This window comes from Patagioenas fasciata, chromosome 1 (genome assembly GCF_037038585.1).
Source record: "Patagioenas fasciata isolate bPatFas1 chromosome 1, bPatFas1.hap1, whole genome shotgun sequence".
NCBI classification, from domain to species: Eukaryota; Metazoa; Chordata; class Aves; order Columbiformes; family Columbidae; genus Patagioenas; species Patagioenas fasciata.
Genome location: NC_092520.1, coordinates 60,883,843 through 60,907,933, shown reverse-complemented (window position 1 = coordinate 60,907,933; position 24,091 = coordinate 60,883,843). Strand labels below are relative to the sequence as shown.

Genomic DNA, 24,091 nt, shown 5'->3' with positions numbered 1-24,091 from the left:
CTCCAAAATTTCATTAATAGGGTGCCTGAGGACATGAACTCAGTTTGACTTGAAAGCTTCATGTGTTTCAATTAAAATGCATTTATTTAATTAATGTAGACATTAGAGAGAACACTGTTTTAAAAAGGAAGACTGAATTTGATAGACTTTTTCCCTTTTTTCTAAGACATCTGGGAAATGTTGCTTTTTTGCAAGTGTAAGATACAGGAAAGGGAGGAACTGAAATCTTGCAAATTAATAGATAGGAGGCACTGAGGAAGTTGTCAGGCTTATTGGACTCTAAATGGTTGGAACTGATATCTCACTCTTTTTTTTTCTTACTTTGTCTTCTTTTTTCTACAGCTGATAAGACAGTGCTAATTTAAGTTGAAGGTGCTAGAAACAAGAGGGTTTGGGGCCACAATGGCAGAAATGTTTACTGGCATCACTTCAAATGCAGAATCAATGTTTTCTGTAATACAATAAATCAGACAAAATTCTACTCCTGCCTACAGCTGAGCAATTTCATTGAAAGACGGATGTGAAGAGATGAAGGAAAAATATAGCTAAGGGAAATTTCACCAGGGATGTTCCTGTTGTACCTAGTCATCATGGACTATTTTCAATCTTGATAAAATGTTCTGCTACCCTGACGAACTTAACTCACTTTAAAGATCATTTGCACTCCACAGAAGAGTTAAGGGCCTTCTTAAAATAAGATTCAGATTCCAAGTACAACTGCTTGTTCATAACTCGCAGAGGATCTCATGAAGAAGGTACCACTTCTGTCCTGCTCTTATAGATGAAGTTTTCTGATGCAGTAATAGCAGAGTTCATTTTAAATAATTAGCTGTCATGTGGATTGCAGTCACAAATGGATACATCTTTCCTAAGACACTCTGTATGGTATCCATTCTTATCAACCTAATGTAAACAGAGCCTTAGTTACCCACAGACACACCACATAGATCTTATCTAGCATAGGAATACCAAATTAGGACTGACTGATTCTTAGGTAGCTATCAGTTAGCTGGCAGCTGTGATTTTTCATATCCAGTACATCTGTTCAATACCATATGCCAAGGCTAGATCTAGGGATTTTGGCACCTTGCTCTCGCTGGACAAGTTCTTTGACGTGTTTTCTCCTTGATGTGAGACCAAACAATGAATAGCTTCAATTGCATTTGCACTTAGTATTGTCTAGATTATTTATTTATTTTGAGCAGTTATATAAATGGGACAATTCTACTATCTGATACAAAGGGGGAGCTTTGATACACATCACAGAATAATGATGTGTCAAAGAGCGGACACACAAGTATTACTTTTTGAGTAATCTTGCTTACTATAAAGGAAAAGTGGTAGTCTATGAAGGTTTTGTGGCCTGATGAAAGAGATTCACAATCCCAAGAAAACAACAAACATACAGAATCTTTAAGATATGACGCAAATGGAGGCATAATACCTCGTGGTTATCGTGATTTGGAGCAGTAAAGCAACAGAACAGATCAATCATTTTTATTTTACGTTTGTCACTCCTGCTTGTTTCACACAAATCCATCCCAGCACCAGGGATGTGATTCTCTCTTCTCTCTTCTCAAATGCTTTTTACCCTCTGCCTTTGTGAGTTCCAGAGTTTGTGGAGATGCACACTAGCTTAGAGAAGGATCTGATCCAGCTGAACTACCCTTGGGGTGGTGAGAGGAGAGAAGGAAGCTTATTTTCACAGAAGACTGTTCCCAACAGGTTTCTTTATATGGTGGCTCAGATTCTAGATCTATCACTAGAGAGGAGGTAGAGACATGGATTGATGTTCAGCCACAGAGAAGGGCAGAACAGTCCCTTTTGGTGGCACTCTGTTTTTTTCCCCTTTAAAAAGACCAGGTGACAACAGCCAAGATGGCTTTAAGCTATAGCAATCAGTGTCCCTTTCTGAGGGACATCAATTAAATTAATCTAAAACAGAAAAAAAAATGCAGTCCTATTTTTACTAGTTTTTCATTTGTGAGTTTTCACCCTGTGAACCCTTCCATGTTAAATGGAGATTCCAATTTTAATAGACTGAAAGCCAGTGATTTCTGGTGAACGGTCTCAGCTGTGGTTCTGAGTTCACCTACAACACAGCAGATCTAGTGTGTGAGACCAGCAAGCCTGAAAGCACCTGTGTGGGGAAAAGAAAGGTCACAATTTTTCTGTGGCTGAACCTCAAAGCATAATGCTACCAAGGGGTCCAGTACCCCAACTTACTCATGTGGCTAGAAATGATACCTGGCAATGACCTAATTACAAGCAGCCTAAAGGCACATGGATATTCTAGTGCTTCAGGACTGACTCTGCTGAACAGCAGTTACCTTTGCACTTGCTGCAGTCTGGCTTAGAGACACTCTTGAATGGCAAAGCTAGGTAGAGTATCTCAGTACGGTTTAGTTTCTTTTTGATTTATTCTTCATTCTCCACTGGCAGAACCACCATCAAAATTCAGCAAACCCCATCCAGTTGACTTGGGTTTTTTGCACAAGCCATTGCTGTGAGAAACATAAATAACAAAACAAGTATGAGCAGAGCTTCTTGAGCCTGGGAGCATCACATTTTCTTTCCCTCAGGAATATATACCTCAGGAAAACTACATGCTAAAGGTTTTAGATATTACTGCACACATCTCTTTCACTTCCATGTGTTGAGGGAATGAAATGGCACACGGCTTTTATATTTTTAAATTATAGCCCTTTTTATTTATAAAGACTTCAGCTTGAAAAGCTGTTAAAAGTAATAAACCACATCTTTCTGAGAATACAATTCCATTATTTAATCATGCCCAGAGGCAGAAAAGACACTGGGAAATAATTGTCTTTTCGTCACTCAAGCATGAAATGCCCAACATTGTTTGAAACCTAATTCTAACAAACCTTTAATATTCTAGTTCAGAAATCCCTTGACCATGGGCAAGTACGATCTCATTTCTCAGCCCTTTAAAACAGTTAGATGAAGTATCCCAGAAGGCATAAGTTGTGGTTTTTTCTCAAATTCGTTTTTTTTTTCAGTCTGCAAAGTTTCACTCTTTACATCCATCTACCAAACTGCAGTTCCCTCAATGTGCTAATATTGCCTTAAGATGTTCATGCTTATAATTTTTTCAATTCAAAAATTCCTCTTTTAATTTTGGGAAACAGCATATGAAGAAAACAGAACATGGGGAGCAATGCATCCAGAGCTACTGTAATTAAATAAGCATGGGAAGACAGTTACTGCAATGGCATTGTTTTGGCACAATTTGCCTTTCTCAGACTAATGTCAGTTTTTCTACTAATTAGTAAGTATTTGCAGAGGTTTTTGGTATACTTTTCCACACCATGATCAAAAGATTTGTTATATATCACAAAATCACAAGATTCTGGCACTTACAAATAAATCGACTGGTTAATGTTAATATTGTATCTCATAATTAATAGGCCCAGTAAGTGAAGACACACACTAGGATGATGCTGTTATAGAACCAAATGTCTCATTCTGATTCCATAAGCACAGCAGAATAGAATATAAACACGAGATGTAAGTGACTGATATTTAGTACAGTTGGCCCAGAAGTAGTAGACTTAGATTCAAATTCAGTGCTACAGAGAAAAATAAAAAATAGTATTTTCCTTTAAAATGGCAATCTGAGCACAACCATGTGAGGGTATAGACAGCAGTAGACTAGGAAGGCAAAGATGGTATCAGGTACAAAAAGGGAAAAGAAAATGAAGAATTCTTCAACATTTGACATACTAGCAATGAATCTACAGTGAATCTATCTTTCAGTTATCATCTAATATAAATACCCAAAAAAAGTATAATCATTTCTTTTGTTCGTAGTTTTTTTCATGACTTTTTTATAAAAAAATACAGACACTGCAAGTTTTCCTGTATAAACATGAATAGCTGAAGACATTGATATTGTGCTTCTTTTAATGATATCTTCATGCCCCTTGAAAAACAAATGACACTTATGTAAGTAATATATTTTCAGGGACTCTCCACAGGTGATAAGACCCATAAGGTGTTTCAATTAATCAATAAAAATGTTATTAAATAATAAAGAGTTAAAAAATAAACATTTTTGACTCTCTGGCTACATCAAAAGAAGTTGCGCATGAACAGAAACAGGAGTGTACTTCAAGTTGCAATGTGTGAGCTACTCCTCCTTTGCAAAGTTCCAGTGCAGTAACTGGGCCATTTCATGTTGCAATTGAGAAGATAAGGGCCTAAAATAGTTCAGGTGGTACAGGGAATCCAAAATGTGTTCTAACTCCTGCAAATACGTTCATGGTACCTACATCAATTGCAAAAACAGGTCACTGACTGCAGAAAAGGAAATAAAATAAATATGTGCTGGAGAACAGAGTAGCCAGATATTACAGTAGTTAGACAAGAATAATGCAGAAAAAAAAAATCAAGAGACAACAATTTATATTCAGGATTTTAAAGATGGGGGAAAGGTTTATTTCTAGCAAGTGCCACCAAAAATAAACTGTTCCTGAGCCTCAGTCTAAAATGTGGTGCAGTGCATCATTTGAGCACAGAGTCAGATCTCTCATCATAGACAGAACTTTCTAAAAGTGAACAGAGGTAAGAGCACCAAACAGCTTGTAAAAGCACTGCTGCTTTTTTATAAATCAAATAGAGCAAATGCACAAGAGACACTTAACACTTTAGTATGTTTGGGCATATTATTTTTCATTATATTAATTCAGAAGTCAATCTATCTGCCTTTCCCAAAAGGTACTGATTGGAACCTAGGGAATGTACCTCTCTCTGTATACTAAATTACAAGCTTTTACTTGGAAATATCTAAATCACGTATTCGATTATTTCTTCATAGAAGCTCTTCAGATTTACTCTGGTTACGTATGTTTTTACATAAAGGCATATATACCTCTCAATAGTGTTATGTTTTTAGCAGGAAAAAGATATATATTCTTGTAAATATGCATTTTTCACAAAGGTTATGCCAAATAACAGCAAAGACTATCGAGGTACTACACAGTACAGAAAACAGCTAAACCCCCTATCCTCTGTCCTCTTGGTATGTTATTTGCCTTGCCAAATGGGTAGTAAAATTGTAATAAAGGGACTTGGTGAGTGGATTTTAAATTAACTGACAATATTAACTTTGAATGATCACTGTTTAGTGACTGTTTGGGGAACATGACTGCTGGATTTAAAGATGGATAGAGACAAAAACTATTCTCCTCTGACAAACCATTCTTCTAAAGAAATTTAATTGTGTTGCTTTGGGTTTTCAAATTTTTTTTCTCAGCAGAGAAATGATACTTAATCCATCGAGATGTAAAAACTCTATAAAAGAGACTCTTTACAGGAGCACTTAGGTCACCAGGTTAAAGAAAGTGAATGGTATTCCTAATGGAAGATAAACGGTTGCCCTGTGGGGTTTTATCTGTCATACTAATCTCAAAAAGCATCTTGTATAAAGGTAGAGTTAAAAAGACTGTTAAAGCAAGCTTTGCCACTGCAGTAAACTAATACCTGTGGCTTACCGCCTCTGCCCTGCACATGTGAAATGTTTAAAATGTTTGGCAGGAAGCTTTTTCCCACATTTGGCTAGGCATACTCAGTGAACCCAATGTGAGATAATCCAAAACAATTCAGGTTCAGCAAAGGTTGGGAAAATATTATAGCGGACATAAAGCTTTGATGGAAAGCTTCTTTGATCTTGAGATTATAAAATACACAATTTCTAATCTGACAAATTTTTAGCTGCAAAGCAGAATATCTAAACATTCCTCTTTTGTCATAACAGTTTAATCCCTTAAGAATGTGATTTAAACCATTGGGGAGCAAAGGTTACCAGAAGATTTGTATGAAAGAGGAAATCTGCCTCAGACACCTTAGATAGAAAAATGTGAAGGCCATTAAATTATATAACTAAATAGTATCTGCAGATTGGCACTGCCAGGTCACCCTCAGTTCAGACTGTGTCAAATATCCATTGTTCCAAACACATTTGTTCACTGAATAAATACTGAAGTAGTTATGGTTAATTTAAAGTTTGGATTTGAGTTTAAAACGACCTACTTTGCTGTGCATTAAAAATAGTGTAAATACAATAAGAGTTTAGGTACCAAGAGCTGGGGAGGTGGGGGGTGTTGTTCTGGGGTTGTTTTTGGCAAGTTGGGGCACTGTTTTTTTTTAATGTATTTATAATTCTCATACAAGATATTGCTTCTGCCTATTAATCTTGACTAGGGCCATAGACTATGACAATTCTGCAACTATTGCAAAATAATTATTTTAAAACTTTACAAGGATGGACTACCTGTTAGACACAGCAATTCCGGTGAGAATCATGATCAGCAAAAGCAAATACAAAGTTGTTTTATCAATTATCTACACAACATTGTTCAATACTGCAAGTCAAATGTGTAAATCCATGAGTTGGAGTTCATAAAGTACGTTTTTCAGTGCTGATTAACTACCAATCATCTGACCTTAGTTTGAGTACCAAATCCAATAGAGCACTAAACAGCTTCTAACAGCTTTACAAGTCAGCTGGATCAGGTCTCAAATTCACTATTAAAAAAACCACAAACCCTCTTCTTTTTTTCCTCCCTTAAGTTGAAAGCAAAGTTCATCCTTTATACTTGAAAAGCCAACAAGTAGAAATCTAATTCCATGGTGACTTATTTCCATGGATCTGCACACTAGTGTTTGTCACTAATGTTTGTAGCTAAATATCTTTATCTACACTCCATTCAGTTTTCAGCTTTTTAAACAAAATTGTCCCATACCCTATAATCACGTCTGATAAAGAGAAAAAGTTTGGGTGCAGAAGACAGTGTTTGAAATAATGACTAGAATAGGGTTTTTACAGCCGTTATACAAATGAATATAAATAGTGATGATTAACACATACAATGTGAATTTAGAAAGCATAACACAGTACAATTGTACTACAAAAAGGAGGAAAACATAGATATTTGTGTTAGGGTGTTTTTTTAAAAAATGAGCTTTGGCTTATACTATGCTCCCATTTGAGAGGACAGAAAAATTCCCATTCAGTGGGAAAAAAAATCATCTATAAGGCTAAATCTCAATAATCTCAAATTTAGAAGATGTGACATCAGAAATAGGAGAAATATCAATTTCTCACACAGTGTTACTTCTTTTCTTTCTTGGCACTGCATCAATAAGAAAGTCTTTGTTTCTTTCTTGTCAAAATATGCAACTAATGTTCATAATGGCACCAAGATTTTCACAAAAATTGTTTTCTAAAAAAAAAAAAAAAAAAAAAAGTCACAACTTTTTGTCTGTCTTTGTTAAATGCAGTGAAAACCACCTAATATGCTCAAAAGTTCCTAAGGAGAATATGTTGGGAAGACAAACACATACTCTAATTGCGGAAACCTTATTCCTTCTGGAAACAAGTATATATCTGATTAGAAACAGCATTTAGAAAAATATCTGCATGCTTACTAATACTTCTGGGATCACAGCTGATCTTCTCCACACACCCTTCAACCACAAAATGAGGTCTCCGGCCCAGCGTAGGGAGGCAAGGACATGGCTCCTAATCTGCAAAGGATGAATTAAGGACAGGGTGTCCCTTGAGCTCCCTAGAATTCGCAGGTTCTGACTCTTACCTGCTCGGGCACAGATTACATCCAGGGATTATCAGGTCTTTTCCCTATGATTTCCCTAGGGTTCTTTCTGTTTCATAGCAGCATGCAGTTCGGACAATTAAACTACATAGACTTCTATATAAATCTAGGATACTGTTATAACAGACTCAATTCATTCCAGAGGGCAGAACATTGACCATTAAATCCTCCCTTGCCATCCTCTCTGTCTCTGAAATGTTATCCATATTTCAAGTTTACATGGTGTTCTTGGGCAGAACAATTTTGGATGTGCATTTGTGCACTGATATAGCACAGTAAAAAATCCCATAACATTAAAAAATGCTCTCAGCGCATTTCCTTCACTAAACCTTACCTGTAGCTGAATGGAACTGACAGAACGAATGCTTTCTTCTAAAAATCAGAATGAATTTTTACACAGTATATCCATTACACTTACAACTTCCTTCATTTCAGCCACAAAAATTACTTGCAGAGGTTTCATAAAGTATTTACATAGTGTTTTCATCAAATATGCTATTATTCATGTCCATCAGAATCAAAGAAAAGACACTGGGGAAAACCTGTGAGAGGGAAACAGGGAACTGAGGGAACAGTTAGGTTGAAACGGGCTACATACACCCATGTGACTGACCCAGAAACAATTTAGTTGTTGCCAGTACAGCTGTCTTTCAAGTCAGCCAACCAACCATACTCTCCTGCCAAAAAAAAAAAAAAATATCTTCAAAGTTTGGCATCAGGGTTTTGCTATTAGTTTGTCACAGTTTCAGAGCAATTATTTTATTTTTTAAAGTGCATCATCTCTAATTTTCAGTTCCTTATCTGTTTAACACAGTACATTGAATAAATCACTACTTCCCTGACAGGAACTTCTTCATTATGAATCTTCCTTCAAAATTGCCTCTGCCATCTGCAGTTTCTATTGGATGTGTTTTGTTGTCTAACTTCTGTCTTTGCTCTCAGGATAGTACAATAAAATAAAACCAACACCCCTTATTAGTTAAATTCAGTCCTATCTGCAGTCTCACAGTTTTTTGAAAAATTCCTCAAAATCCCATCATTTTACTTGTCTTTTCTTGATATTGACAGATCACTTTTGACTGAATTTCTGCTAAATATTTTGGTATAACTACAAGGTCATAAAATCTTCCTTCTTGCAGAACATGCCTTTTTGCTCTCCAATGCAGACTATTATCCCCCCTCATGTGAGAACTTTTCATACTCCTGAAGCACATAATAATCTTTAATGGTGACCTCCTTCCTCCATCCCAAATCTTTTGTGTCTGTTCATCTGCTGTGTAGCTACAAATCAGGTTTTATCTTTACTTTTACTTTATTACTCTTGAAAGGTTCATTTTTCTCCTAGTTTAATTCTAGTTTTCCTGTTCTTTTATTTATAATTTTCCCAATTTGTTATCTCACTTGAGTAGTGAGGGGTAATATCCTGGATAGATTCCAATTGGACACAAGAGGGAAAAGGGAAATTTTTCACATTGCAAACAATCAGCCATTGGAATAATCTCCCCAGGCAAGTGGTGGATTCCTCAACGTTGGACACTTTTAAGATTCAGCTGGACAGGGTGCTGGACAGTCTTGTCTAGACCATGCTTTTGCCAAGAAAGGCTGGACCAGATGATGCTTGTGGCCCCTTGCAACCTGATATGCTATGCTTCTATTCTTCTATCATATCAGAAAGTGAAAATAAACTGCCACATTCTCTTTCTGATTAGTATCTGTTCAGTACTGCAAACAGTCTTCTTAGATGTTAAGTTCTCTAAGAAGCTTCTCCTTTTCTGCCTTATTGCAGCTCACTTTGCTTATCTCTCCTCACCCACTCCACCTGTTTTAAATCCTTGTTGTAGGGCTAATCTCAGAAATTTTAGACATCTTACTTAGGCAGCATCTCTTACATTATAATATTCTAGCTCCTTATAAACGTCCAAAACATCTTGCACAGGACTGACAGAAATTATACAACATCTCTGAAAGACAATGCCAGAGGAAATTCCTTTGAGTGTCTAAACTGGCACCACACATCTACATTTAGGCACCTGAATCATTCACTATGTGTCCAGTCTGTTTGTTGTCTAAGCTTCCTCTGTAGTCCAGAATAAGTGTTTAAAATAAACAGGGTGGATTGCCCTTCAGAGGCACATATTTCTGTTCATTGACTAGAGAGGAACCTACCCATCTCACTCCCAGAGAGGTCAAGTTAGTACAGAGCATCCTGTCCTCAGTGACACATACTTCTAATCATGGGAACAGTGGGTACTCCTTTCTTCTCTGTGTTTCCTGCATGCCTGAAACTGCCCCTAATTATTGTTACATTCCTTTCATTTCATATTTAAAATGAAAACTTTAACCTTCTCTCTAGCTCACAGCTAATGCTTGCTAGTATGGCAAATCTCAAAGAAAAGAGATGTGGTTTCAGGAGCAATCATAGAACATATCCTCCTGAAATTCCTCACTTTGTGTCAGAAATAGGAATGAACTCTAACACTTGCAATATAGCAGACTGAACAACGATTAGATTCTTCTAGGGGAAAAAAAAAAAAAAAAAAAGCTCACCAAAAGAAAGGCACTTGAGGTAGCTTAATCAAAACAAAACATATTCATATTCCCCAGTTCACTCTGGGTAGGCTGACAGGAAACACTACGGAGACAGCATTGAATTGTTACATTTTTTAAGACAGAATTTTAAATGAAGTCAACAACATTAGCCAGAGGTCAAGAAAGCCTGAATTTCAATTTGATGAGGTTGACATTCAATCATCTAAAAGACCAATATTGCAGACCTTTGACTGCTCTCTTCCAGAGAGACTCAGTAGCATAAAAGTCTGAGCGTCATCCTTTCCTTCAAATGGAAACAGAGGTGACTGCACCTCAGGTACTGAGCACCTTTCAGGATCAGGACTTACTTAGGAGAGAAAGAAGAGAGGAAGAGAAAGGAAGTGGAAGGGGAAGAGAGGGAGAGGGGAGGGGAAGAGAGGGAGAGGGAGAGGACTAAATCTATAAGAGCATCGGCTGTGTGGAGCATTGATAAGGATCATGGCTGAAAACATTGTGACTAGTTCAGCCAGAAGAAGACACACTCAGAGCAAGAGGAACTGCGATCTGCACATCAATGACGAGCTAATGAGCCACAGATCAGGCCATCAGGCCGGCTGACCGACTGGAGATGGAGGATGTGCTGGAGGGCACATAGCCCCATCTTGTGATATGCCCAGCTTGGCAAACAAAGGGGAAAAGTTGAGACCCTTTAACGGGGCCCAGGACTTGTCCAGACTTGTCTCTCTTTCGCAATCACCACTTTCCCCCCTCAGACTTTCCTCTACTCTGGGAGCTATAAAAAGCCCACCAAAACCAGCATGGTTGGGGGGAATACCAGTCTCATCTAAGGGCCTGTCTAGTCTCACCTCGGGGGGAATACCAGTCTCATCTAAGGGCCTGTCCAGTCTCATCGAGGGAATACCAGCTCGGCCTCACCAAGAGAATACCAGCACCCTGAAGACCCTCTCTCTGAACCAGACATCGGAGGATGCTGCGCTCCTGACCCCAGCATCCTCGCTGTGGAACACCGAGGCCGTACATCATCGTACAAGCCCTGTCATCCACACTGTGGGGCCATAAGAGACTGGATTCCTCACTCTTTTCTTTCTTCCTTTCTCTCTGCTCTCTCTCCTTCCCTCCTTTTTTCTATACCCCCCATTTCTTTGCCTCTCCTTCCGTATATATTACTCTCTTTCTCTCTCCCTTATACCTTAGTGTTTTTCCTTCTCTACCACTCTCTTCCTCTCTTTCTCTTTTGAACATATAAGGATAACACCATCTTTAAGCTCTGCTGTTGATTTCTGGCTAAATTTCATATTATAGCTACTGATGGTTGCCAATATAGCGCTCATAGTAGGACTTTCGCTGTTAATGTGTTGATAAGTTCTGTTATACTTTTGCCAAGTCACCATTCGCTGTAACCAATATTCCAACAAGTACTTTTAGTAAAACTCACAATTGAATTGGACCCCGGAGGTGATTGTCTGTCATTCACTTCACATAACTGCGCAGAATTAACCCAGAGTTAATTCACACCTTGTCTCATCTGTTGAGTCAGGGCGCATGTCGCGTTCAGAGTTAACTCATCCCTCATCCCATCTGTTGGGACGGGACAGGCTGGAGACACATTTAAGCGAAGTCGTCCAGGCAATAGAACACTAGGAAATAGTTAGTAGTTTCTACTACATAGTACTTCTGGACACTGGGACTTTCAGGAATCCCTGAATATAATTTTCTTTATGTGATTATTTAATGATTAAATGACATCATTAACTAAATGTAATGATTTAAGTGGAGAATAGGATTGCTGGAATATGAAAGCAATGTTTATTATTTCATCTGCTGTAAGGATTTTAGAATGATTTGAGCAGCATGTATACCCTAGCAGAACAAAGCTCATTTTGGGGATGTTAGGATGTGACTGACCCTTTGTTGGGTTATTGAAAAGATAAAGAGGGTTTTAGCAATATTTTGGGGAAGATGAGGGAGGAGAGAACTCCAAACTATTGAGCTGCAGTTGGTATATTCTCTGTCAGCCTTATTTTTAACATAAATAAAAATACTTCTTTAGCTGGAATGCACACACAGATTAGGCCCAGAGCAAAACCTTTTTTGGACATAAATGTCCTTCACACTTGTTTTCCTTCTTTGCAGATGATGGCATCAGTGAAACTTGCCAGAGAAATTTGTAACAATAATGCTGAATCCAAATCTGAGACAAAGTGCCCCACATGGAAAAACAGCCTAGAGCTGGAAGAGGCTGGTCTCAGAGTTAGGCATGAGGAACATAAACAGAAGAAAGCAGGATAGCAGCTTCATCTGGAAGGGACAAAGGAATTATTTGGGAATGAGAACAAAATGGGTAAGAAACAGATTACACAGAATCACTTAGAAGGTGTAGTGTCAGAAAATAAGAAAGTAATTTGATTAAATAAGGCCAGGTAGGCATTTTTCATTAAAACAAAGACAAAAATTGAATACTAATGCAGATGAATCTTCAGAATGGGGATGAAAAAGACACAAAAATGAAGACAGACAAACAAATAGCATCATCAGAGCAAAACGTGAAAGGGAAAGTGTGCAAAAAGGGGAAAGTGTGCAAAAAGATCTGGTAATTATTAATACCTTCGTGGTTCGTTGGCAAAGATAAGGCCCTCCTACACAGTCTGGGTGTGCCAAGAACCTTAACAAAAGTTCATTCTCTTGAGAATTCAAGTTCTTGAAGCTTTAGTCTTACCTTGATAAAAGTATCAATGGAATATGGCTATCATTGACTTCTTACAATATTTTCCAATGGAAGCAGGCATAAGGACCAATAAACAAAACAAACAAACAAACAAACAAAATCCCTACCTTGGAAAACTGTTAACATGGCCTTCTTTGGAGAATAAAGTGGATAATCACTCCACAAGTTTAAAGAAACAAGATTATAGAGGGCTATATACAAAGCCCTATCCCAAAATTTAGAGAGGCTTGTTTAACTCAGAATAAAACTCTAGCTTATTCAAAAACAATAGGGAAAAATAGCGACTTCTGCTGAAAGTGTTCACTCCAAGGCACTGTGACATTTTGTCTCAAAACATAAAACATTGGCCCTTTCTCCTGGATGGGGTGTAGCTGGCGGCATTTGGAGAAGCTTATGACCATAATGAGAAAGCAATTAACTTATTTTTAAGAATTTTAATTAAAATACAATAATTATCAATATGTCTTAATTCCTTCTTCTATAAAATCCTGAATTCCCAGATAATTTTCTTTCAACTATATTGCACTTTCAATGTGGTATTTTCTTGCTAGTTCTTTCTAGCAAGTGCTTTCTAATGTTTAGTGTTTCTTGCTAGAAGTGAGCTGCTTCTTGTATTTCCTCATGTGAGAGATTTTGTTAGTTGGCAGGAAACCTAAGACTTAGACATTGTAGTTCTGCATGCAAGTTTATTACAGAAATCCAGTCTTTGGCTCTTTATCCTCTTTTTGTGCTACTGATCCAGAGACTTTAAATAGCTTTTAAAAAGTAATTTAATGAACCAATAATGTTTTATTTCAGCTTGATATGCACTTGGTTGGTTTACTCAGGATACAGTTAATAAACATGACTCACCCCAGGATGATTATGTTTCAGTTTCAGCCAGGTGCAGCAAGGACTTGGCAACCATCGCCCTGAAGCTGGTGTCTGTGCTAATTCTGCACTTGGTGACCTTCACGATGTGGGTGTTTGGAATGATTCTGTTGGCACAAATACAAATTCTCTCATACAACCATCTGCTCCTTGTGGAGAGGAATTTTCAACAGGTATCTGGGATATTTCAGCTATAGCATTCCATTTTCAGCACATCTCCCGTTGTCCTGGTTTTGTTAAAAAACAAGTTTCTCTTTTAGTGAATTTTTGCCTGTCAGCTAAAGCCTTCATATTAGCTGCATTTTCCTGGAGAACCCAACACATGTTTTGGTTAAACCTAGCAATGGAATGCAAACTTATTGATAAGCACGGATGGACATCTCGCGAGAGGGGCAACGAGAAACTGGTGATCGAGAGACTGACCAACGGTGTATAACATTCCATTCACGTGAATACTTCATATAAAAGTGGGAGATCACGAGGATCTCGACCCTTTGCTCTCTTTCCCTTTTTTCCGTCATGGCTGACATTAGGAGAGGACCTTGCTGGTCGTCCCTGCGAACTGAGGCCTAGTGAGAGACTGAATCCAGCTCCGGTTGGCTACAGAGTCTAATCCAGGACTTTGGGTGCTGGCTCTGCATTTGCTGAGACTTACAAGATTGGTTTTGTATATTTTGTATTATTTTCTCTATTCTTATTAGTAGCATTAGTAAAACATCTTTAACTTTTCCAACTCTCTTCTCTCTGTCCTTCTTTCCCTCCCGATTGCCTGTCCTGAGTGGGAAGGGGGGAGAGGGAGGGGCAGAAAGGGGAAGTGGGGGGGGGAGAGGAGGTGAACAATACATCTGCCAGGGTTTGATTGTCACCCCGCAATCCTAACCCTCGACACCCGTATATATGGTGGGAAAATAATGCCTACACTGCTTTGAAGAAAGTGATATTTAGAGATGGAATCCTTTATCAGTCTTAAATGTAAGGTAAATTCACTGGGCATATCCTTATGACACTTCAGATGAACTTCAAGCTTGAAGATCCAAAGGCTGGTCTTCAACTCCAAGGCCCTTATTATTCCCATTTTCCTATCGCATATCCTCACTTTCTCAAACCAGTTCTTCCTTATATTTCTCATCATCCCTCATGCCTACCTATCCCATAGCGTCTGGAAAATGACTAGTACATGGCAAGTCGATGGCAAAGAGTGTTGGCTGATCTAGGTGTAACGGCATGCCTAATGATAGCCCTGACTGAGTCTCTTTGATGCCCTGATTCACGTAACAACAAATGTCATTCACAGGAAAAAGCATATTTATTTTTCTTAATTTGACCTACATTACACAGGCTGGGCTGGAAAAGGGTTTTCAATTTTACCATTTAACTACTAAGCCTAACAACTGCTTCTTAACATAAACCTTAGAGGACTCCTGTTCCACTGAATCCAAGACAGTGTCTGTGCAGCACCTGTTTTAAGACTGATATGCTAGTATAAAATGACATTTTTCCTTGCTATATGCAAGTTAGTTTTCTTGAGGTCATTATTGATTTTTTATACCCTTTGGAGACTTCCTGCTCTTCAGAAATTCCAATACAGTTTATCTACCACTTAACTGTACTAAAAGAGGAAAGCAAAACTTCACATATAGGAAAAAATTCTTGCAATCTTCAAAGTAAAAGAAAAAATCTCTCATTAGAATACTGAAAATGAAGAGTTCTGTCTTCGATAACACATATACTAACTCATTATGAAGCATACATTTATGTACAGAAAATGAACAGAAATCCTCTATGGGTCCCCAGGATCACAGGTTACATGGCAATGATTCTGAAGAAAATATTATCATTTTTGAGTTGCACAGGATAATTTGCAATAAGATTCATTGACTACAGCAATTTCTCTTTTGGTACTTCTGAGACAGCTGTTATTTTAGGAAGTTATGAGTTAGGAATTAATAGGTCTTTCATGTTAATCTTTCCCAACATTCCGAGTTTAAACCAGGCTTTTATTGGTGGGGATGGAATTATGCTGTCTTATAGGCACAACATATTTTCCAAATAAATTCAGGGCTGTGCATGGAAATATTTTGAACATTTAGTTCAAATTACATCATCTCAATTTATGTTTCAGGGTTTCTACCCTCCAGTTGATACACTCTAGGGTTCAATCCAAAGTGAGCACAAATGTCAACTTCTGGTGCTGTCAGGCCATTTGCAGGTGCTCAGTGCTCTGCAGAAGCATAGTATCACAGCCACTTGGTACAGAATCTCTGTGTTCTTCTGCTTCTTCAATTTACATTTCACAGAACCATAGAAGAGAATCATTGAGGTTGGACAGGACCTTTAGGATCATCAAATGCAACCTTTAACCTTACACTGCCAAGTCCACCAGTAAACCATGTCCCTGAGCATCACATCCACAAGTCTGAAATGCCTTCAGGGATGGTGACTTCACCACTTCCCTGGGCAGCCTGTTTCAGTGCCTAAGAACCCTTTTGGTGAAGAATTTTTTCCTAATATCCAATCTAAACCTCCCCTGGTGTAACTTAAGGCCATTTCCTCTTGTCCTAAATGTCTTTCTTATTCATATCCTATTAAAAATGTGCTGCCTTATGTGTAGTTTTTCATGTATTCATTTATCATTTAATCTTTGTAGCAATTAAATCCTCTAGTGTATTATTTTTTGAGACAGCTGGCATATAGAATGACAAGCAACATAACAGTCCAAATCAGGGAAGTCTCTCAAAGCAGTCAATATGGGGTTTTTACAGATAGATAGCAGTTCTTGCTGCTTCTTCTCCTAACCAGTTGGACGCAGGCCAGTTTCAAATATGAAGTTGTACAGCTATGCCAAACGTGTTTTTAGTCAAACTCGAAGTTTTTCAAAGTGTATGGCCCATTCAGAGTTTCTCATTTTGTTATATTATTTAACTGGTCAAGGTAAGCAGAGTTTTTAGACCAGAAAGGTGGTGAATCAAAATCAGCACGAACCACAAACCTGAGTAACTAATGATGCACATGCTCCTTATGTCCATAGCACTTCATTCTGAGTACAACAGTTGGGATAAAAATGTGCTGACAATATCTTATGCAAACTGGTGCTTCATCAAAATTCCACAAGTACTGGAATGTATCCTGCAAGCTGGAGGTCACTGATGTGGTCCTCTTGAAAGCTTTGGATTTTTGAAAGCATTAGCCTGAGCTGTTCTTCTGTAAGATACTGAAAGAAATGTTAGGTCTTAACTGTTTGTGTTCAAGCTTATTTCTTTCAGTGTTAACTGTCCCTCCTAATGGCTTCAGGTTTGTTGAAGACAGACAGAGAAGGGCCTTTCTCTTTTAGTATTTTGGTCTGGAGAGAAAAAGATACTGCAGAGAATTGAATAAGAGGTGAGAGGACTGGTATGGATTTTCTCGGTCTGAACCATAATCATATGGAGGACAGACTTGTACGGTAACTACTAGAAAGCCAGAAGAGTCATGGCACTTCCCTCATATTCCACAAACCTGCCCATCCTCTTGTTTAAGATTTTCCTGTATATATATTTTTTAGCCATACACTGTTATACTGCTATTTCTGCAGCAACTGCTGATTTTCAATTCTTCTCTTCCACCCTTTTAGCCTATTCCTTCTCCACTAAAGGTGAATGTAGGAGGGGAAAATAATATAAATCATCCACACACAAAACAGAGGCCCACAGGCCAGTCTCTTTCACAAAGTACACAACTGTACTGGTTACAGATAGACACGTTGTTCTGAGGGCTTGCACTTCCAAATCCTACAGCTGTAGAAGCAAGAGTGGAAGGCAAATCCACAGTAAGCTGGGAAAGAGGAAGAGAAGGAGGAAACAAGTTATCTGGAAATAAACAAATAAACAAACAAAGATCCAAGTGAGATCAAAGGATGACTTGAGAAGGTTGTGCAAAATACAGAGTGTAAAGAGAGGCTAAACATACTAAGGTCCAGAAATACATGAGAGTTCTACCCTTCATAATTTCCTTTACCATAGTACCTCTATTTTTGAAGTATAATCTGTTCAGCAGAAATCACCGTAAAATGCATTACTCTAACTTAGATGTAAGGCTTGTCATACCATTATCGGGGAGGCAGGAGAGTACCACTTGGAAGCTTTCTAGCATAAATCATATTTTATTCCACCTAAACTGTAAGCCTGCAACTACAAATTCTGTAAGCTAAAGAACTGCCAGTGTGATCTTGGTGTGTACATTCATTTTGTCTGGACAAACAAACAAAAAAAAGTCAATTCAGGTAAATCAGTAACAGCTGTTTGCAAACACACTGAATATTCTGAGTTTGCACAACACAAAGATGAACTTGTAACATGAAGACAATGAAGTACAATAGAAAGAAAAAAATTATGCAGTTATAGTAACTAATAACCTTGAAAACTGCACTGAAGCCACTGTAGTTTAAACACCTAACTCCTGATATGTTTTATTGGCATCGTTGATCTCTACAGCTTACTTGTTTGGGGATCTAAACCTGTCCGCCCATAGAACCACAGACAGCAGAAGTGTCACTGCCTTGTAATTTGTCAAGACACAGCAAGGAAGAAATGTGGGTCATTTGGATAATTATCATCTGAATAATCATTATCATTGCAGACAACCCAGTCTGTTGCCTCAGGCATCTGAGCAGCTTCAGCCAGTCACTTCAGTCCTGTAAAGTACAGAAAAGCGTTTTGCAAACTTGACAGAACTTGTAGAGAAAAGAAGGGTGTAAAGAAGTGGTTTGGATTCCAGATATTCTGAATTTTCTATACATTTTCACAACATACAGAAATTGTATAGGGATGCTTCCTAGTCATTACCCTTATACTCAGTAATAGCTAATAACGTGGCTGGACATCCCATAATGTTAAACACAGCCAGGTACTTACGGAATCCTCTGCCTGAAAAGGAGAATGATTCAAATATGCAAATTTTGAACAAAGACAAAAGACAAGGAAGGAAGCAGAGTCAGAGGAAGCAGAGTCAGAATGAAATATTCACTTTGCCTGTGACTGTCTAAGCTCGCCAAGACAAGACATATTATAAATTAAAAGAAAGGGTAGGAGGAAAGAAAAGAAATGAAGTGAGAAAGATCAGCAGAACAAGCAGGAAGACAGTCAGAAAGCAGCAGATTTCTTAGAGATGTTTAGCAGCACCTCTGAGCAGGAGGTAATTCCAAGTGGATAATAAGAGCAAACTGGATGCCAAGACAGAAAGCAATGATGGAGCACCAAGCACCTTGGTCAATATGTTTGTAAATCTGCAGAAGATCCCAGGAGGACAAAAAACTCACCCAGCTTTCTATTTTTTGAGATGGTAATCTTCCCATGATATACATTTTCACTAAATTTCCTGACAGGAAAGAAATTCAACCACTCCTAAAGACTGCTAGACAGAGAACTAGATGGGTTTGTTTTGTTTTAAAACACACATACAAATGCATGCCAACAAACAAGTAAATATGAAAAAAGTGTTGGTTAATTAGATCTCTTTTTCTGGTATGGTCAGTTAAAATTAATTCTGGCACATGAGGCAGATTGAAGCCAGATGGTACATTCTTGCTGTCCTTTGAAGCGAAAACTTAGAAAACAATGTCTTCTTCAGGCTGACCAGGAGCTAACTAAACACCTGGCTTTTTACTGAGGGAGACCTAGTTACTGTAGTGTTCTCATCATGGGAGTCATATATTATACAAAACAATAGTCTGACTTCTGAAGAAGCAGAAATGGTAAAAGGAAAAGTTGTGCTCTGTTGGGTTTTGGCAGCAGGGAATTATTAGCAAATAAAAAAAATTCAGTTAACTTTCAATTAGAAAGAATTTGTATTGAGCATTCACAAGTCTGGCGTGAACACTAGTTTAACCACTTAATTTATAGCATTTCACCATGAACTTTGCCAAAGCTTGTGCTACCCACATAAGCATTTAAGGTCTCAAAATATCACTAGATATATCTTTCTGTCAATCACTTGCAAAAGGATCCCACTTCTGAATTTTTAATATTTATTTGCTTCATATGAAATAGCATTTCTTGCCCTGGAACTGCTATTGCAGGCATCTTGTCTGACAACTGAAAGCACCATACTTTTTACAGAATCACAACATGGCTGAAGTGAAAGCAAACTCTGAAGATCATGTAGTCTGACCCACCTGCTCAGAGTTGCTCAGGACCACTTCCAGGAAGACTTTGAGTATCTCTGTGGATGGACACCCCACAATCTCTCTGGGCAAGCTGTTCCAGTGTTTGACTACCCTCACGATAAAAAAGTGTTTTTTCTATGTTTAAATCCAATTTCTTGTATGCCAGCAAGCACCAGGACATGGGCAGCATGTTAGGCAGAGCAGAGGGTGCTCCAGCCAGGGCTACTAACAGCAACTTTGCCATCATCTGAGCTTGGAAACAGGAAAGCCCCCAGTGTGACTTATAAGGTCAAGAACTGAAATCAGCCAAAATCTGATTTAGTCAGCCTCGACTTCAAACCAAACCAAAACCATGAGTAATGTGTTCTGAGGTAGGGCAGTGACCAACCAGCAGGACGGAGGGAGGAGGGCAGGCTCACAACTATTGTGCAGCACATCCGGGAGGGTGAGGAGGTGGGATGGAAGGGGAGCCACAAGAGAAGGGAGTGAAGGCACATGGCAGCAGGAAAAGGTGATGACATAGTTTAATAGAACTGATTTATGAATCACTAACTTTGCAAAGTTAATTCCGTACTCACCTTTCCCTCTGCCACTCCCACACTCCCCATAAAGCTGTCTCTGTTCTAAAGCCTTGAACTCATTGTTTGTTAGTAGGGAAGTATTGCTCATGAGGGAGAAACAGACAATGTTCATTTAATTTCCCAGCTTTCCCAGGAGATTCCTACGGGTGTTACTTAAGGCGTGTTTTCAAATAAACATATGTATCCTGGCCCTCTTTACTACCTACAATACTTCCACCTAGACAAATTAATACATCAGTCAACATTTGAAAGTCATCAATTAATCAACAGTGAGGAAAGGTAAATTAAAATGAAATAGCCTAACTGAATAATTTCAGTAGCTTTGCTCTAATACAAATAGATGCCCTCGAAGACACACGTTCTCACTGTTAGGCACATGAAAAGAAAGTGATACGATTGTGAAAGCACCCTCAGAGATAAAATTTTCCCAAGGGGCATGTGGGAGAGCGTGTAGTGGGAGCAGACGTTATTTGGCTACCGTATGTGCTTCTGTAGGTGCAAGGAAGGAAGTCTCCAAATGGTGGATTTTACATGACTCTCTGCAGCCACATCACAAAGCACCCGGGAGTGGCTTGTCCCTCCCGGGCCCCTGTGGGAATCAATCTGAGGAAGCCTGATGCTATAGAGATGTTTCCTGTATATTGTGTGGGAAACTCAACTAAGTGCAAACTACCGGTAACAATGAGACAATAAATTATAATAAACAGGAAAAATAGCATTGGCTCCTCAAATCAATGGCTGGAGTACATGAAACTTTCACAGCATTGATAAATGAATAAATATAACAAAAAGCATTGGGTTTTGAAAGAATAGGCAGTTTTATCTACCCTGGAAGGCTCCTTTTCTGTTAACTAAGTACATGTGAAAAATAAACATCACTAAAGGACTTCGGCTGAGATTTTCAGTGCCAGAGAGGTGACTTAGAAAGGTGCACAAAATGCTTGATTCCTTTGTTTGGCCCTGAAAACTGCAGCACAGTCTGAACAAACAGCCACCTTATAGCCTTCCCATTGCATTATCTATCCAGGTCTGCTACTCAGCCCACATGAAATGATCACATCTGAAACATGAGCCTGCCCCCTCCTTCTGAAAAATCGTAAAAATTATTAAAATAACAACAAAAACAGAGCTAAAAACTGCTGGAAGCAACCTGCTGTCCAGTGAGGAAGACCTGGAATACTTTGAGGATTAAGTGAGCAGTAGGACCTGAAATGAGTGGGAGAAAATAACATGGAGTACTTCAGAGGAGACACTAAAACACCTTGCAAGCCCAATGGAACTGCAGTATTTAACACTTTTCATTTACTGTCCTTTGCTACCCAGTATCTGGGGGAAAAAAATAAATAAATAAAAAGAAAGCTGAAGAAAATGCTCAACTTCAGTGCAGGAAACCAGCCTTACCTGAAGTAAAACTCAGTCCATCTCCAAATCATCTTCAGAAGGCTCAGGATCTTGTGAGAAAAAGTTATGAGGGACAATACGTAGCTGGGATACAGCAGTGAGCTTTAGCCCGCATTAGAGATGTCTACCCTTCAACAACTAAAGATCTGAGAAAATCCCACCAAAGACTTTGAGGGAGCAAGTGTAAAATAAAATAAAATTTAAAAAAAAAAAAAAGGAAAAGCAGTAGGAGCATACAAACCACTCCAGTTGTTCCTGAGTTAATTTATGTCAATTAGTTTTGGCTGAATCATATTTCAATGGAACCACGACACAGAAGCAATAAGGTGTATAGGTTTAGAAAGAATATGCATTTTTCAAAACAAACTGGATTGCTTGTTTTCTAGTATTGTGTTTTCTAGTATTCTCTTCAGAATGCGAGAAAAGTGATGCTTTCAGACCTTAGTGCAGTACTTGGGGCTTTACCTCTTGCAGTATACAACGAAGAATTAGTTTCTTTTATTCTAGATAGTAAAACTGCCTGGTTCAATGCAAACTGGCTAACTGACACATAGGAAGCAATGTAAGATGGCAATGACTTGCCTCTTGAATAGCTTCTTGTGAAGAGGCATTCAACACTATGAAGACATTTAGCACTATGGTAATTTTAAGCCATGATTAGAAGGGTCTAAATTACATTAAAAATAATAAGAAATTGTAAGCAGTAAATAGTGTAAAAGAGTGCATAAATTTTTGGTGTTGTTTGGTTTTGTGTTTTTTTTTTTTACAGAGAGATGCAGCCTTCAATGGGAAGAGAAAGTAATCACACTGTTCTTGTCATTCCTTAGAGTACTGTGTTCAGGTCTGTGTACCTCGTCACTGATACATGCAGAGTAGTCTTAAAGAAGCATTAAAACAGTTAAGAACATGCAAGGAATTATTTTCAAAAAAGTAACAGAGTTAAGTGTGCCTAAGCTTGGCTAAGGCAGTACAACACAATAGCTACCCCTAAATATTTGAGCAACAAAGGAAGATAAAACTTAGCAACAAGGGAAATAATAACCAGATTAACTGCAAGATACAGAAAAGTGTTCTTACAGAATTAATGTCAGGGCTACAAATGCTAGAAAGCCTGTCAGCATGCACATTCAAAGTTATATTGGACAAAATGCTAGTAAACATGTAATAAAGAGTTGTTCTGTGCCAACAGCTTGATCTACTTGATGCTTTAGTGTTGTCCATCTCTTTCAAAGAATCTAAACATCAGAATAAATAAAATATTTCACCTACCTTTTAACTTATGAAGAGTAAAGTTATTAATTTATTACAATATTTCTGATAATTCTTTTACCGTAAGCATTCACTTGCTCACTAGCTATAAATAAGTTGCTATAATGGAAGAGGCATGTTAATTGCCCAAGAACTACCCTGAAAAGCTGCTGAGCTGCATGCCAGCTTCATATTAACCATTATCCTAAACAGACCGTACATCTCTGAATACTTCCTGTTTTAATCTATACGAAGCAAACGCAGTTCCGTCTAAACAACATCGAACTGCGAATGTGAACGCAACCATTGCGACTGTGAGGCTGGGCAGTAGAGGGCAGCGTAGACCAAGAGTAACTGCAGATTTACAAGGTCCAGAAAACACCATGGATTTCGAGAGGGGGGATCTTTAAGACTAAATGCATGCTGATATCTCTCACGCGTGATGCCTAGTATATTTGAAACCACAGGAAGTTATTACCAGCCCTTCATCAAAGAGTCTCCCCAGCCTCTATCACGGCCAGTCGGTGTTATATTCCTTTACCAAGGTGACCTCACCTGGCATTGCAGCTGATGTTTGCACTGTAAGGATTGCAGCACATGCTTTGTAGCTTCTCAAGTCACCTTCTTTTCCACCCCTGACCTTCCCTCCTACTCTTAGTGTGATCTTAACGTTTAGGCAAAAATATCTTTGGTGTAAAATCTGGTTGTTTTTTGGTTTTTGGTTTTGTTTGTTTGTTGGTTTTGGTTTTGGTTTTTGTGGGTTTTTTTTTGTTTGTTTGTTTTTTGTTTTTTTGTTTTTTTGTTTTTTTTTTTTCCACAAAGGATGAGGAAAAAAAGATGGAACTGAATGAAAAAGCAGGTTTATTTGGAGACAGTCTAGTGCAGTTGCACTAGATCCCTCCTTCTGTTCCTTCAAATCTTTTCACAGAGTAAAGACACAGGA

At 38.3% G+C, this 24,091-nt stretch overlaps 1 long non-coding RNA gene across 1 annotated transcript in view; it reads right to left on the bottom strand.

Moving 5' to 3' along the window:
* The window catches only part of LOC139826992 (uncharacterized), a 58,215-nt gene extending 34,814 nt beyond the window's left edge, over positions 1 to 23,401 (bottom strand). The window contains exons 1-2 of the long non-coding RNA XR_011737162.1: positions 23,170 to 23,401; positions 13,762 to 13,886 (exon numbers count right to left, since the gene is read on the bottom strand). This is a non-coding gene — a long non-coding RNA (uncharacterized lncRNA). The remainder of the gene's footprint in view (positions 1 to 13,761; positions 13,887 to 23,169) is intronic.
* Positions 23,402 to 24,091: the final 690 nt, after the last annotated feature.